Here is a 13,881-nt window from a genome sequence, read left to right on the forward strand (position 1 = left end):
CATGCTTTATAAAGCCTCACCATTACATCCTTGCTTTTATATTCTGGACCTCGTGAAATGAATTTGCCTTCCTCACCACCTGCAAATTAACCTTTAGTAAATCCTGCACAAGGACGCTCAAGTCCCTTTTCAGCTTAGATTTTTGAATTTTCTCGGCATTTAGAAAACAGTCTTCACTTTTATTTCTTCTGCCAAAGTGCATGACCATACACTTCCCAACATTGCATTCTATCTGCAACTTCTTTGCCCATTTTCCTAATCTGTCTCAGTCCTTCTGTAGTCTCGACACCATCTGCCCCTCCACCTATCTTTGTACGAGCTCGTACGAGAGCCGACCAGGGACAAGACTATTCTGGATTTAGTGTTATGTAATGAACAGGATTTGATAAGCGATCTTGCAGTAGAGGAGCCATTAGGAGGTAGTGATCATAATATGATAAGTTTTTATCTGCAATTTGAGAAGGATAAGGGCAGCTCGGAGGTGTCAGTGTTACAGTTAAACAGGGGAAACTATGGAGCCATGAGGGAGGAGCTGGCCAAAGTTGACTGGAAGGATAGCCTAGCAGAAAAGACAGTGGAACAGCAATGGCAGGTATTCTTGGGAATAATGCACAAGGTGCAAAATCAGTTCATCCCCCAGAGAAGAAAGGATTCAAAGGGAGGAAAGGGGCCACAGTGGTTGACAAAGGAAGTCAGAGATTGCAGAGCATTAAAAAAAAGGAAGTATGACAGAGCTAAGGTGAGTGGGAGGACAGATGATTGGGAAGTTTTTAAGGAACAACAGAACTTAACTAAAAAGATAATATGGGGAGAAAAAATGAGGTACGAACACAAGCTAGCCAGGAATATAAAGGAAGATAGCAAAAGCTTTTTTAGGTATGTGAAGAGAAAGAAGATAGTTAAGAACAATGTTGGGCCCTTGAAGAATGAATTGGGTGTAATTGTTATGAGAAACAGAGAAATGACAGAAGAATTTAATGAGTACATTAGATCTGTTTTCACTAAGGAAGACACAAGCAATCTCCCAGATGTACGGATGGGCCAAGGACATAGGGTAACAGAGGAAATGAAACAGATTGACATTAGGAAGGGAACGGTGATGAGAAGACTGATGGGACTGAAGGCTGACAAATCCCCAGGTCCAGATGGTCTGCATCCTAAGTTACTAAAGGAGGTGGCTCTGGAAATTGTGGATGCATTGGTAATCATTTTCCAATGTTCCTTAGATTCAGGATCAGTTCCTGAGGATTGGAGAATGGCTAATGTTATCCCACTTTTTAAGAAAGGAGGGAGGGAGAAAACAGAGAACTATCGACCTGTCAGCCTGACATCGGTGGTGGGAAAGATGCTAGAGTCCTTTAATAAGGATGAAATAGTGGCATATCTAGATAGCAGTGATAGGATTGGGCCGAGTCAGCATGGATTTACCAAGGGTAAATCATGCTTGACTAATCTGTTGGTGTTTTTCGAGGATGTAACCAGGAAGTTAGATGGGGGAGATCCAGTGGATGTAGTGTACCTCAATTTTCAGAAGGCATTTGATAAGGTCCCACATAGGAGATTGGTGGGTAAAATCAAAGCTCAGGGTATCGGGGGGAGACACTGGCATGGATAGAAAACTGGTTGGCAGATAGAAAGCAAAGAGTAGCGGTGAATGGGTGTTTCTCGGAATGGCAGGTGGTGGCTGGTGGGGTGCCACAGGGCTCGGTATTGGGACCACAGCTGTTTACAATTTACGTCAACGATTTGGATGAAGGCATTGAGAATAACATCAGCAAGTTTGCTGATGATACTAAGCTGGGTGGCAGTGTGACATGTGATGAGGATGTTAGGAGAATTTAGGGTGACTTGGATAGGCTGGGTGAGTTGGGCAGATACTTGGCAGATGACGTTTAATGTGAATAAGTGTGAGGTTATCCACTTTGGGAGTAAGAACAGGAAGGCAAATTATTATCTGAACGGTGTAGAGTTAGGTAGGAGAGAAATACAAAGAGATCTAGGAGTCCTTGTTCATCAGTCACTGAAGGTGAATGAGCAAGTGCAGCAGGCAGTGAAGAAGGCTAATGGAATGTTGGCCTTTATTACAAAGGGAATTGAGTACAAGAGCAAGGAAATCCTCTTGCATTTGTACAGAGCCCTGGTGAGACCACACCTGGAGTATTGTGTACAGTTTTGGTCTCCAGGGTTAAGGAAGGACATCCTGGCTGTAGAGGAAGTGCAGCGTAGATTCACGAGGTTAATTCCTGGGATGTCTGGACTGTCTTACACAGAGAGGTTAGAGAGACTGGGCTTGTACACGCTGGAATTAAGGAGATTGAGAGGGGATCTGATTGCAACATATAAGATTATTAAGGGATTGGACAAGATAGAGGCAGGAAATATGTTCCAGATGCTGGGAAAGTCCAGTACCAGAGGGCATGGTTTGAGAATAAGGGGTAGGTCATTTAGGACAGAGTTAAGGAAAAACTTCTTCTCCCAGAGAGTTGTGGGGGTCTGCCTCAGAAGGTAGTGGAGGCCAATTCTCTGGATGCTTTCAAGAAGGAGCTAGATAGGTATCTTATGGATAGGGGAATCAAGGGATATGGGGACAAGGTAGGAACCGGGTATAGATAGTAGTTGATCAGCCATGATCTCAAAATGGCGGTGCAGGCTCGAAGGGCCGAAAGGTCTATTTCTGCACCTATTGTCTATTGTATCGACTGCAAACTTTGCCTCAAAAGCCATCAATTCCACCGTCAAAATCATTGACATATACCATTAAAGGAAGGATTTGTCAGATGGATTCAGCCAGTTTATGCTGCATGTTCTTATGACCTACGAAATGAACAAAATCAGTGCAAACGCCTAGTGCAGGTAATGGACTACTTTCAAACAATGCTTCGGACAATTGCATCTGCCAAATCTTCATTTTTTTTGCAACATTCAAGATGATTGTTGATATCTTCAAATTCTTCATAATTCCTAACTTTCTGAAGCAGTGAAATTGTTTCCTTTTCACTCTGTTTCTGGCATTTCCAAACTTGAATGCTTTAAACTGCAGTGAGCAAGACAGTTTCATGTTATTTGCTGCTTATATCTTCCCAAATAACAGTGAGAAAAATCACTGCTTTTTGAAAACAAACACATGCAATTGATGCTATTTAAAAACTGTTTGCTCTAAGTACAGTGTAGTGTCAAATTGCCACACAAGTGCATGTGACTGATGCTAATTAGAGCTCACCAGCTGGCCGTATTTTTTATATGACCACGTGCGGCCTGAAGTCAGGTGCCTTCAGGGACCTGTGGACACAAATTCTCATCAGTGTCGTGAACTGAAGTGTAGCAGAAGACAGTACACTGGGACAGCAAAAGAGGCTGTCAAACGTCTCTGCACTTGGGAGATCGCAAGCTCTCTTCCTCGGTGGCGAGCGAGAGTTTGCTGCTGATTCTCAAGTCAGGAAACTCAAAATAACAAGAGACACTTCAGTCTGTGACTGTATGTGACTTTGAGTTGTGGATCAATGGAATGCTCTGCCTCAGAAGGCAGTGGAGGCCAATTCTCTGGATGCTTTCAAGAAAGAGTTAGATAGAGCTCTCAAAGATAGTGGAGTTGAGGGATATGGGGAGAAGGCAGGTATGGGGTGCTGATTGTGGATGATCAACCATGATCACATTGAATGGCGGTGCTGGCACGAAGGACCGAATGGCCTACTCCTGCACCTATTGTCTATTGTCTATTGTAACATTGAAACAGTGACTGTCTCCCCTCTCCCTGTGGAGGGAGTGATATCTTTCTCTCCCTTGGTAGTGAAACTGAGAGCCTGAGGGTTGTTGAATTGTTGGAATGAACAGTTAGCTTTTGATGTACTGTAGATCATGGTCTCTCTTTAGAGATCATGGTCTCTCTAAACATTCTCTGATATTAAATGGAACCATTGAACCATTGAAATAAACAAAGGGAATCCTGGCTATCTTCTTGATTACTTTTGTTCTTCAAGAGTTGTCCAAATAAGTGGCAGTCCCAATTAACCGATAGTCCAATTAACTGGAAACCACTGTATTTAAAAATAAAACAAATATTTTTTGCTCTATAGCTGCTACCTGACCTATGCAGTATTTCAGACATGCAGCATGTGTAACATGCATGGATTGATATAGATGAGCTTAATGCATGCCTCACTCTCAAACATCCATCATAATCATTGAAATGTGATCAACATGAAGAAATTGGGTTTGACTTTTACCTCCCATGCTCTGGGACATTGAGGACTGTTAATACCCATAGAAAAGGAAGAAATAAAGGTGAAGGGTGCCACAAGAGCTCCATTGAAAAAATGTACTTGGAGATTTCTACTGTGGTATCTGAAACCACAGATCTGTGAGTTTGTTTTACTTCTTCTAAATTATCATTCCAGCCATAATTCAGAATTCCCTGTAATTCCAGTACAGCATTTTGTAGCAGTTGAATTTTATTCGGTTTAGTGAGATACTCTATCTGTTATCAGTCTCAATTTCAGACATTTGTAAGCAGACGTGAAAAACGTTACAATCTGCAGCTGCATCTCCGACAGCAATGGATGATTTTAAAAAATTGTGTCAAAATAACTGATCGTTTTGGCTACTGTATGAAAAGGAAAATAGAAACCTGTTGTGTAATTAGATGGTAGAGTAAACTTTAAACAGAAGACAGATGACTTTCCTAAGAGAGGACGGTTTTTACATTCACATTGTAATCCTGACAAAGCAATGGAACATCTGAATTTCAATTATCCAGTTGACAACCAATACACAGACTACATAGAACATAGCTGGCTGGAGATCTGTATTGTGATGTATCTGGTGATTTATTTTTGACAATTTTTTTTCCGATTTCCTAATTCCCTCCAACATAAAGCAAAAGTTGACTTGGCAATCTGTTTCTTACAAGTCCTCCCCAACGTACAAGCATCTGGCTTACGATATATATATTTGGGAGACTGGTAAGATGGATTTGCCAGCTGCTGTAGGGTTGTATGTGTCTTTTGCCATTTGGGAATTCCGTTTACAACCACATTGCCGATCTGTGAATTGTTTGGGTTACCAACAGTTCATAGGAATGGAATCTGATATGCTTTGTACCTCCATAAACTAATCGAAAGAATAACACAGGACCCTGGGAATAAACATGAGTACTTCATTTTTGCTTTTTAGTGAGGCACTGACTAATGAAATGGTGGTGTAATGTCATATGCCATTCACATACTTTTACATACAGTATAGCCCATAATGAATGGGTAAACAACAAAGAATGCTTGATTAAACAATATATTTACAATATTACTCAAATATTAGTGAAATAATAAATACACAACAGAACCCTGCCATAACCAGGGAAGGAGCTGTACTTAATATTCAAGGATTACAGAAAGGCTTCTTTTCCTACTGAAATGCCCTGCCTCTTTCTGCTCTGCCTCTAATAGATCCTTTCTTCAAGTAACTAGGTAGATATCAGGATTCACAATATTATGAGGACTTACCTGGGTGTTCCTGTTTTGTATTGTAGCAAAAATTCAAAGTTCAAAGTAAATTTATTATCAAAGTACATGTATGTCACATATGCCCTTTTCTCACCGTTACCATCAGGTAGGAGGTACAGAAGCCTGAAGGCACACACTCAATGATTCAGGAACAGCTTCTTCCCCTCTACCATCCGACACCTAAATGGACATTGAAGATGCTACCTCACTTTTTTTAATATAGTATTTCTGTTTTTGCACATTTAAAAAATCTATTCAATTCATGTAATTTATCTATTTATCTATCTATCTATTTATTTATTTATGTATTTATTTATTTATGTATTATTATGATTCTTTATTTTATTTTTTATTATTATTTTTTTTCCTCTCTGCTAGATTATGCATTGCATTGAACTGCTGCTGCTAAGTTAACAAATTTCACATCACATGAAACCTGATTCTGTTTCTAAGATTCATTTTTATTTATTTACCATTACCACTCTGCTGAATTATACCCATGAGACCACTAACCTCCTAACTCCTCTATTTTTGGAACATGGGAGGAAACTGAAGCATCCAGAGGAAATCCACACAATCACAGAGATAACGTACAAACTCCTCACAGACAGCAGCAGAAGTTGAATCCCGATCACTGACACTGAAACAGCATTACAGTATTAGGTAAATTACAGTGTCACCCCAGAGGAAAACAAAGAAATATAATAGAATTAATTAAAAACTACAAAGACTGACAAATAACCGATGTATAAAAGAAGACAAACTACATCTTCTTTAAGAAAATAAGTAAGCAATTAAATAAATAAATAATACTGAGAGAATGAGTCGAAGAGTCCCTGAAAGTGAGTCCGTAGGTTGCAGAATCAATTCAGAGTTGAGATGAGTGTATTTATCCATGCCTGTTCAGAAGCTTAATGGTTGTAGAGTAATAACTGTTCCTGAACCTGGTGGTGTGGGGCCTAAGGCTTCTGTCCCTCCTTCCTAATGGCAGCAGCAGCCTGGATGGTGAGGGTCCATGATGATAGATTTTGCTGTCTTGTGGCAGCGCTGTCTTTAGATGTGCTCAATCATGTGGAGAGCTTTGCCTGTGATGTATCCTCCACTTTTTGTAGTCTTCTCCATTCTTGGGCATTGCTGTTCCTCGTCAGCAATCCTGATGCACCCAGTCAGGATACTCTCCGCTGTGCATCTGTAGAAGTTTGCTACAGTTTTAGATGTGATGCCGAAGCTGTGCAAACTTCTAAGAAGGTAGAAGCACTAACGTGCTTTCCTTGTAATGGCACTTATGTGCTGTACCCAGAACAGATCTTCTTTGATGACACCAAGGAATTTAGTCACTGACCCTCTTCCCTAATGAGGACTGGCTCATGGACCTCCCACTGATGTAGTAAATAAATAATCAGCTCTTTGATTTTGCTGATGTTGAGTGGGAGGTTGTTGTTGTTGCTGCACTATTCAACCAGATTTTCAATCTTCCTCCTGTATCTCCCTCCCTACTTAAATTTGGCATTGGAAATGTTCTTAGTCACATAGTCACAGGCATAAAGTGAGTAGGACAGGGGGCTAAGCACAGAGCCTTGTTATACACCGATGTTGATGGAGATTGTAGAGGAGATTTTGCCAATCTGCACTGACTGGAGTTCTGCAAGTGAGGAAATTGGACCTGGGTCATAGAGCTTAGTGATTAGTTTCAAGGGATGATGGTATTGAATGCTGAGCTGAAGTCTATGAAGAGCATCCTGATGAATGTAACTTCACTGTCCAGATGTTCCAGGGTTGAGTGAAGAGCCAATGAAATGGCAATTGCCAATGACCTATTGTGATGGTAGGCAATTTGGATCAGATGCAAGTTATTCCTCAAGCAGGAGTTGATATGCTTCATGAGCAACCTCTCAAAGCACTTCACCGTAGTGGATGTAAGCTGCTGGATGATAGTCACTGAGGCAGGTCACCACATTCTTCTTGGTAACATCCAAAATAGATACATTTTCTAAATCTTGTCATCATCTTAAGTCACTCATGGGGTTGAGAGTGATAATAAATCAGTCATGATTGAATGGCAGAGCAGGCTTAATGGGCTGAATGATCTACTCCTCTGTCTTATTTTCTTATGGTGTTATAAATATCATTTGAACCATCAAATATGATTAATGGTGCATGATTACTTTGCCATTGTCCAGAATAGTCCATGTAACTAATCAATGCAACTGTATGACAGAATTAAAGCCAAAGTTTGGTTTTGCAAAGTCATTAAGTGGGATAGACTGCTCCACGCTTATGCATCAGCACTTAAACCTCCAGAGAAACATCAAAGCAAGCACTTCCTTTCATGATGAAGAACTTGAACGATACTCTGACTTCCTACTGTAAATAATAAAAAGAATTTTTATTTTAAGCTCAGTTTGGAATCTGTGTGCAAATTACACTTGAAATGAAGTAGAGTTATGTTATTTTTTGATCCCCTTTAAAATGTTTGGTACATGTATAAATCATCAGGCCTTTCCTGAACTCATTTTGACTATTATAAGTGAACCTATTTTTCCAGTAATACATAAGAATGTAGGAAATTACAATACATCAAATAATATATTGTTCATTTTTCTGCTTCCTTTTATGAGAGTAGATTTACAACTTGCCCATCACCAAGTCATAGCCTAGTTTTTGTGAGCAAGTGCTAAGAACTGCTTTCCCCACCAAGAACTCAGACTGGAAAACTTCCAGATTTATTGACAATGAGATAAACTCCACTCCAGTAAAATAATATTTTTTCCAATTTACAAAAGCATCTGATTTTACTTTGCACAAATCAATCATTTTATGTCAAGTAATGTTTGATTATTCTCACCAGTTCAGTGAATAGAAAGTTAATTTTGATTTGATCAATAGTATAAATGTTATGTTCTGTAACTTCAAAACATTAAACTAGTTCAAAGAAAGACATAGGAATACAGGTCTTGTTTGAGTTGACTTGAAGTGAGTGTGAACGTATCACGACGTGAAATTAATGTATTTTACATACAACCAATAATTATTTATTTAAATGAACAAGAATGTTCAATTAAACAATATAAGCATAGTTTTAAGGTGCTTAGAAGTAGTTACAGAGGGGATGTCAGGGGAAAGTTTTTCACGCAGAGAGTGGTGGGTGCATGGAACGCACTGCTGGTGACAGTGGTGGAGGGGGATATATTAGGATCTTTTAAGAGACTCTTTGATAGATACACAGAGCTTACAAAAATAGAGGGCTATTCAGTAGGGTAATTCTAGGCAGTTTCTAGAGTATGTTACATAGTTGGCACAACGTTGTGGGCCAAAAGGCCTGTAATGTGCTGTAGATTTTTATGTTCTATGTTAATATATACACAAGATTACTCAAATATTATTGAAATATTAAATACACAACACTTCTCCCTGTTTAGCTATAAACTCCAACTCAATTGAGAATGCATCTCAACTATATACATTCTATATTATATAATACAACCACTATATACAGACATTCACAGCATAGTAAATTTCAAATTGTCCCATTCAGGTCTAAAGACTTAACTGTTGTGGAGGATTTCTTACTCATGTACAATTAAATCTTTCCTGACAACGGGGATCACTCTGCTTGGCAGGAGACACTTGTGGCTGTGAAAGAGTCTCAGGTTCTGGGGCCTCCTCTGTGGAGATTGTAGGAGTTGACTCTGAGACTGCAAGAAGTGGTTCTGACAGCAATGGACACCTCCTTTTCTCTCTCTGGATCTACTTTGATCCCTTTCTTTTACTTTCTCACGTTCCTTCTCTCTGTCACACCTTTCTCTTTCTCATTCACATTCTTTCTCTGCATTTCTATTTCTATTTCTTCTTCTGATTTGTGCATTTTGATCTTGGGAAGGTCCATTTAGTTGACTGGAGTATTCACTTATCAATCCTTCTATTGCTCCCTTTATCATCTGATTTCTTCTCTTGGTTTCCTCATCCACAAAAAGATTTGATGAATCCTCTGTCTTCATATCTCCATTGACTCCTTTCCTTTTGACCTTCCATTCATCCAGCTGGGCTTTGGTCTTTGCATCTACTTTTACAAGCAGCTTTTTGTCTCCCACTTGAAGTTCATGCGATAACCTTAATGCACACAGGGTACATTCTGGTTCTTTATACTCACAGAAACTGAATGCTTGCAACTTTCTTGAAACTCCTTGAACTCTCCACCAGCTAAAAACGAAGCCGCATTTCGAAAGTAACTGCATAAGTAGCACAGCTTTCTCAGATATGTTGCCTACATAAACTGTTGTAGTCGTATCACTGCTTTCATCACTTTCTGAGCAACATGAACCTTTCTTGATCCAATATGTTTTCCAGGCAGCGGCACAGAAGTTGGTGCCAACACCTGTTTATCCTCTGTTGGGCAATGATTCATGGTGTTTGGCATAGTTTGAGATAGTTGTGGCATCATCCAGTACCTTTCTTAATTTAGTTTCAGATTGTTTCATTGCAGAGGATGTGGCATGCAATTGGGGGATGGATCTCCAATCAAGTTGGAGTCTCAGCCAATCACATCCCTACAATGCTGGTCCTTCTGTTTTTACTACATACAAGCTCAATGTGGCTTGTTGGTTGTTGTACTTCACTGTTACAAGTGTCTTTCCCACAGGAGTTATCTTATCTCCAGTATAAGTTCTTAGTTGAATATCAATAGATAATAGGTGCAGGAGTAGGCCATTCAGCCCTTCAAGCCAGCACCGCCATTCAATGTGATCATGGCTGATCATCCACAATCAATACCCCGTTCCTGCCTTCTCCCTATATCACTTGACTCTGCTATCTTTTTAAATCTTTTTATTGATTTTAAACAAACATAAATGAAACATTGAGTACAAAGAGCTTGAGAGTACATAATTAATAGGTTAAGGTTGTTATGAGTGATGAATAGACCTGATGGACAATGGGGTACAGAGTTCACCATTCCCCTCCTGAGAAACACGAACTATTACTGTTGCTATGTTGACCATGAGAAATAGAGACAGAAAAACAAGTAAGAACATCGGCGACAGATAAGAGAGAGGGGGAAATTTCTGATTAACCATATTGTGATTCCTTTTTTTAAACTATTTACTGTTTCACTGCAAGGACAATAGTTTGTTCGTTAACATTCCTCAGTGGACTGAAGGAGTGGCCTTATTTGATGGACACAGTCATTCAGGAGTGATGGATAGCTGAGTCCCCATTAGCAGGGATAAAAGACGGGTCTGGAGAGACACCCTCCAGACATGCCAGTGGACACTGAGTGTTGGAACCCACAAGAAAGGTGGGGGCTTCGAAGACCAAACCAGGAGGTCGGTCATTAAGGCAATCAGTGTTAACGCAAGGCTGGTGGGGACTTGTGTGTGTGTCCACTCATGCCAGAGTGACAAGTCCACCACAAAAAAATGGTCTAGCAGAAGGACGGAGAGGTCGTAACTGAATGACCACACCGATACGACGGATTAAGAAAGCAAAGGAAGGTTTGCCTGACTGTAGCTGTTACATCTCGCTCGCTCTCTCTCTCTCTCTTTCCAACGATTACAATACAACAACTATAACTACATCAACACTCATGAACTGAACTGAACTTTATACTTTTCTATGACAATTTATTTACCCCTAGACATTGATAGAGCTTGTTTATTATTATTCCTACACTTTTAGGTTTACTATTGCTAACTAGTTTTATATGTGTATTTGCATTATTGATATGGTTTTGCTTATTTTTATTAATAAACACCTTTAGTATAGTACCACCAGACTCCAACGAATTCTTCTTTGTCTGCTGATTAGACACCCAGTTACGGGGTACATAACAAGGTATAAATACAAATAGATGATAATCCATGTATAATAACTTCCCAAACTCATAGTGGTTAGAGAAAATGGAGAAAATAAGAAAAAAAAACCCAAAAAAACAAGAAAAAAACCTAACCTACATGGGCCATTGTATTATATCAAATTTACACAGTAGCGTCAATAACTCCGCACCTCCATCCAAATAATTAAAGATGATAAGAATAAGGTTGAGGAAAAGTCAGTTTAGCTCATATGAAAATGTTGAATAAATGGTCTCCAAGTTTCTTCAAATTTAACTGAAGGGTCGAAGACAACACTTCCAATTTTTTCTAAACTCAAACAAGAAATAGTTTGAGAAAACCACTGAAATGTAGTTGAAGGATTAATTTCTTTCCAGTTCAATAGGATAGATCTTCTAGCCATTAATGTGACAAATGCAATCATCCGCAGAGCTGAGGGGGATAAACAACTATTATCCACCATTGGTAAACCGAAAATTGCAGTAATAGGATGTGGTTGCAATTTGATGTTCAGAACTGTTGAAGTAATACCAAAATTATCTTTCCAGTAATTTTGCAAACAGGGGTAAGACCAGAACATGTGGGTCAATGAAGCGACTTCAGAGTGACATCTGTCACAGGCTGGATTAACATGAGAATAAAATCAAGCAAGTTTGTCCTTGGACATATGAGCCCTATGTACAACCTTAAATTGTATTAGGGCATGTTTAGCACAAATAGAAGAAGAATTAACTAATTGTAAAATTTTCTCCCACTGCTCTGTGGGTGTAAGACAGTGAAGTTCTTTTTCCCGTTCCTTCTGAATTTTTTCTGATACTCCTGGCTGTATTTTCATGATCATGTTATAAATGATGGCTACTAAACCCTTCTGGCAAGGATTCAGAGCTAAAATTTTTTCCATAATATCCATTGGACATAATTTCGGAAAAGACTGTAACATATTATTCAAGAAATTTCTAACTTGCAAGTATCTAAAAAAATGAGTTTTAGGCAAATTATATTTATTGGATAGCTGTTCAAAGGACATAAAACTGTTATCTAAAAATAGATCACGAAAACATGTTATACCTTTTGTTTTCTGCTATCTTTAAGAGCTCTATCTAACACTTCCTTGAAAGCATCCAGAGAATTGGCCTCCACTGCCTTCTGAGGCAGAGCATTCCATAGATCCACAACTCTCTGGGTGAAAAAGTTCTTCCTCAACTCCATTCTAAATGGCCTACCCCCTTATTCTTAAACTGTGGCCTCTGGTTCTGGACTCCCCCAACATCAGGAACATGTTTCCTACCTCTAGAGTGTCCAATCCCTTAATAATCTTATATGTTTCAATCGGATCCCCTCTCATCCTTCTAAATTCCAGTGTATACAAGCTCAGTTGCTTTAATCTTTCAACATATGACCAGTACCAGTTTCTGTTTAGATGATGCAATTTTGTTAACACTCACTTTCATTCCTGACTGCAACTCAATGGCAGTCGTTTCCATTGATACAGCTATTTCCACTGCTTACTTCAATGTAAGCTGTGCTTCAGTTAGGGGCCGTTTTCAAATGCTTTCTTGTAAGGTTCCACAAACTAAATGACTTCTTAGTGTACCATTAAGCCCACTGCTGAACTGACAGTGCTCAGACAATCGCTTCAATTCAGCCACGTAAGCTGAAATAGACTACCCTTTTTTTTGATTCTGCTTATGAAACCTAAAGAATTCTGCAATCAACAATGGCTTTGGTTCTAAGTGTTACTTGGACAATATAATCAAAACTCATTTCTGATTGCTTGGTTGGAACAGTCAAACTTCAAAGCAAATTGTATGCCTTTAAACCTAATACACTTAGCAAAATTGGTACTTGCTTCTTATTATTTATTTGCTTTAAAATACAGTTCCAATAGTTCAGTATACATGAGCCAGTTAGCCATTGTGTCATCAAACTTATGAATTTTTTTGATGTAGCCAGCCATTTCTGATTTTTTAAAATGATTATCACCTAGTACACAGTCTGTATGAACCTGTGAATCCTTCTGTTTTCTGACTTTTGAAAAGAATACTTGATCACATCTTCCCTTCCAAAGACCATCCCTGCACATACTGGGCTGTTTCTCTGTTTCTCTTGCTGCATCTTTTTTAGTTCAAATGACTTGCTCCTCTTCAGAAGGTCAGTAGCCATCTTGGGTTTGTTTTAAAAACACCTTGTTGACAATGTTTTGTTTTGTATCTTCAAAACATTAAACTAGTTCAAAGAAAGACACAGCAGTCCAGGAATATGGGTGCAGTTCAAGTTTACTTTAAGCAAGGTCAGCATGTAGTGTGATGACACATGAAATTAATGCATTTTTACATATAAATCATAATTAATTATTTAAATGAACATGTTTAATCAAACAATATATTTACAAAATTACCCAAACACTACTGAAATATTAAATGCACAACAATTTCTATATACATTTATCTTAACAGAGAGCATACTGTAAGTATACATGACTTGTTCATTCTTGCAGCATCTTTTCAACAAAGATAACCCACTGAAGGCCTTTACTGCACCACTAAGAAGCGGGCTTG

Source organism: Hypanus sabinus, chromosome 3 (genome assembly GCF_030144855.1).
Source record: "Hypanus sabinus isolate sHypSab1 chromosome 3, sHypSab1.hap1, whole genome shotgun sequence".
Classification (NCBI taxonomy): Eukaryota; Metazoa; Chordata; class Chondrichthyes; order Myliobatiformes; family Dasyatidae; genus Hypanus; species Hypanus sabinus.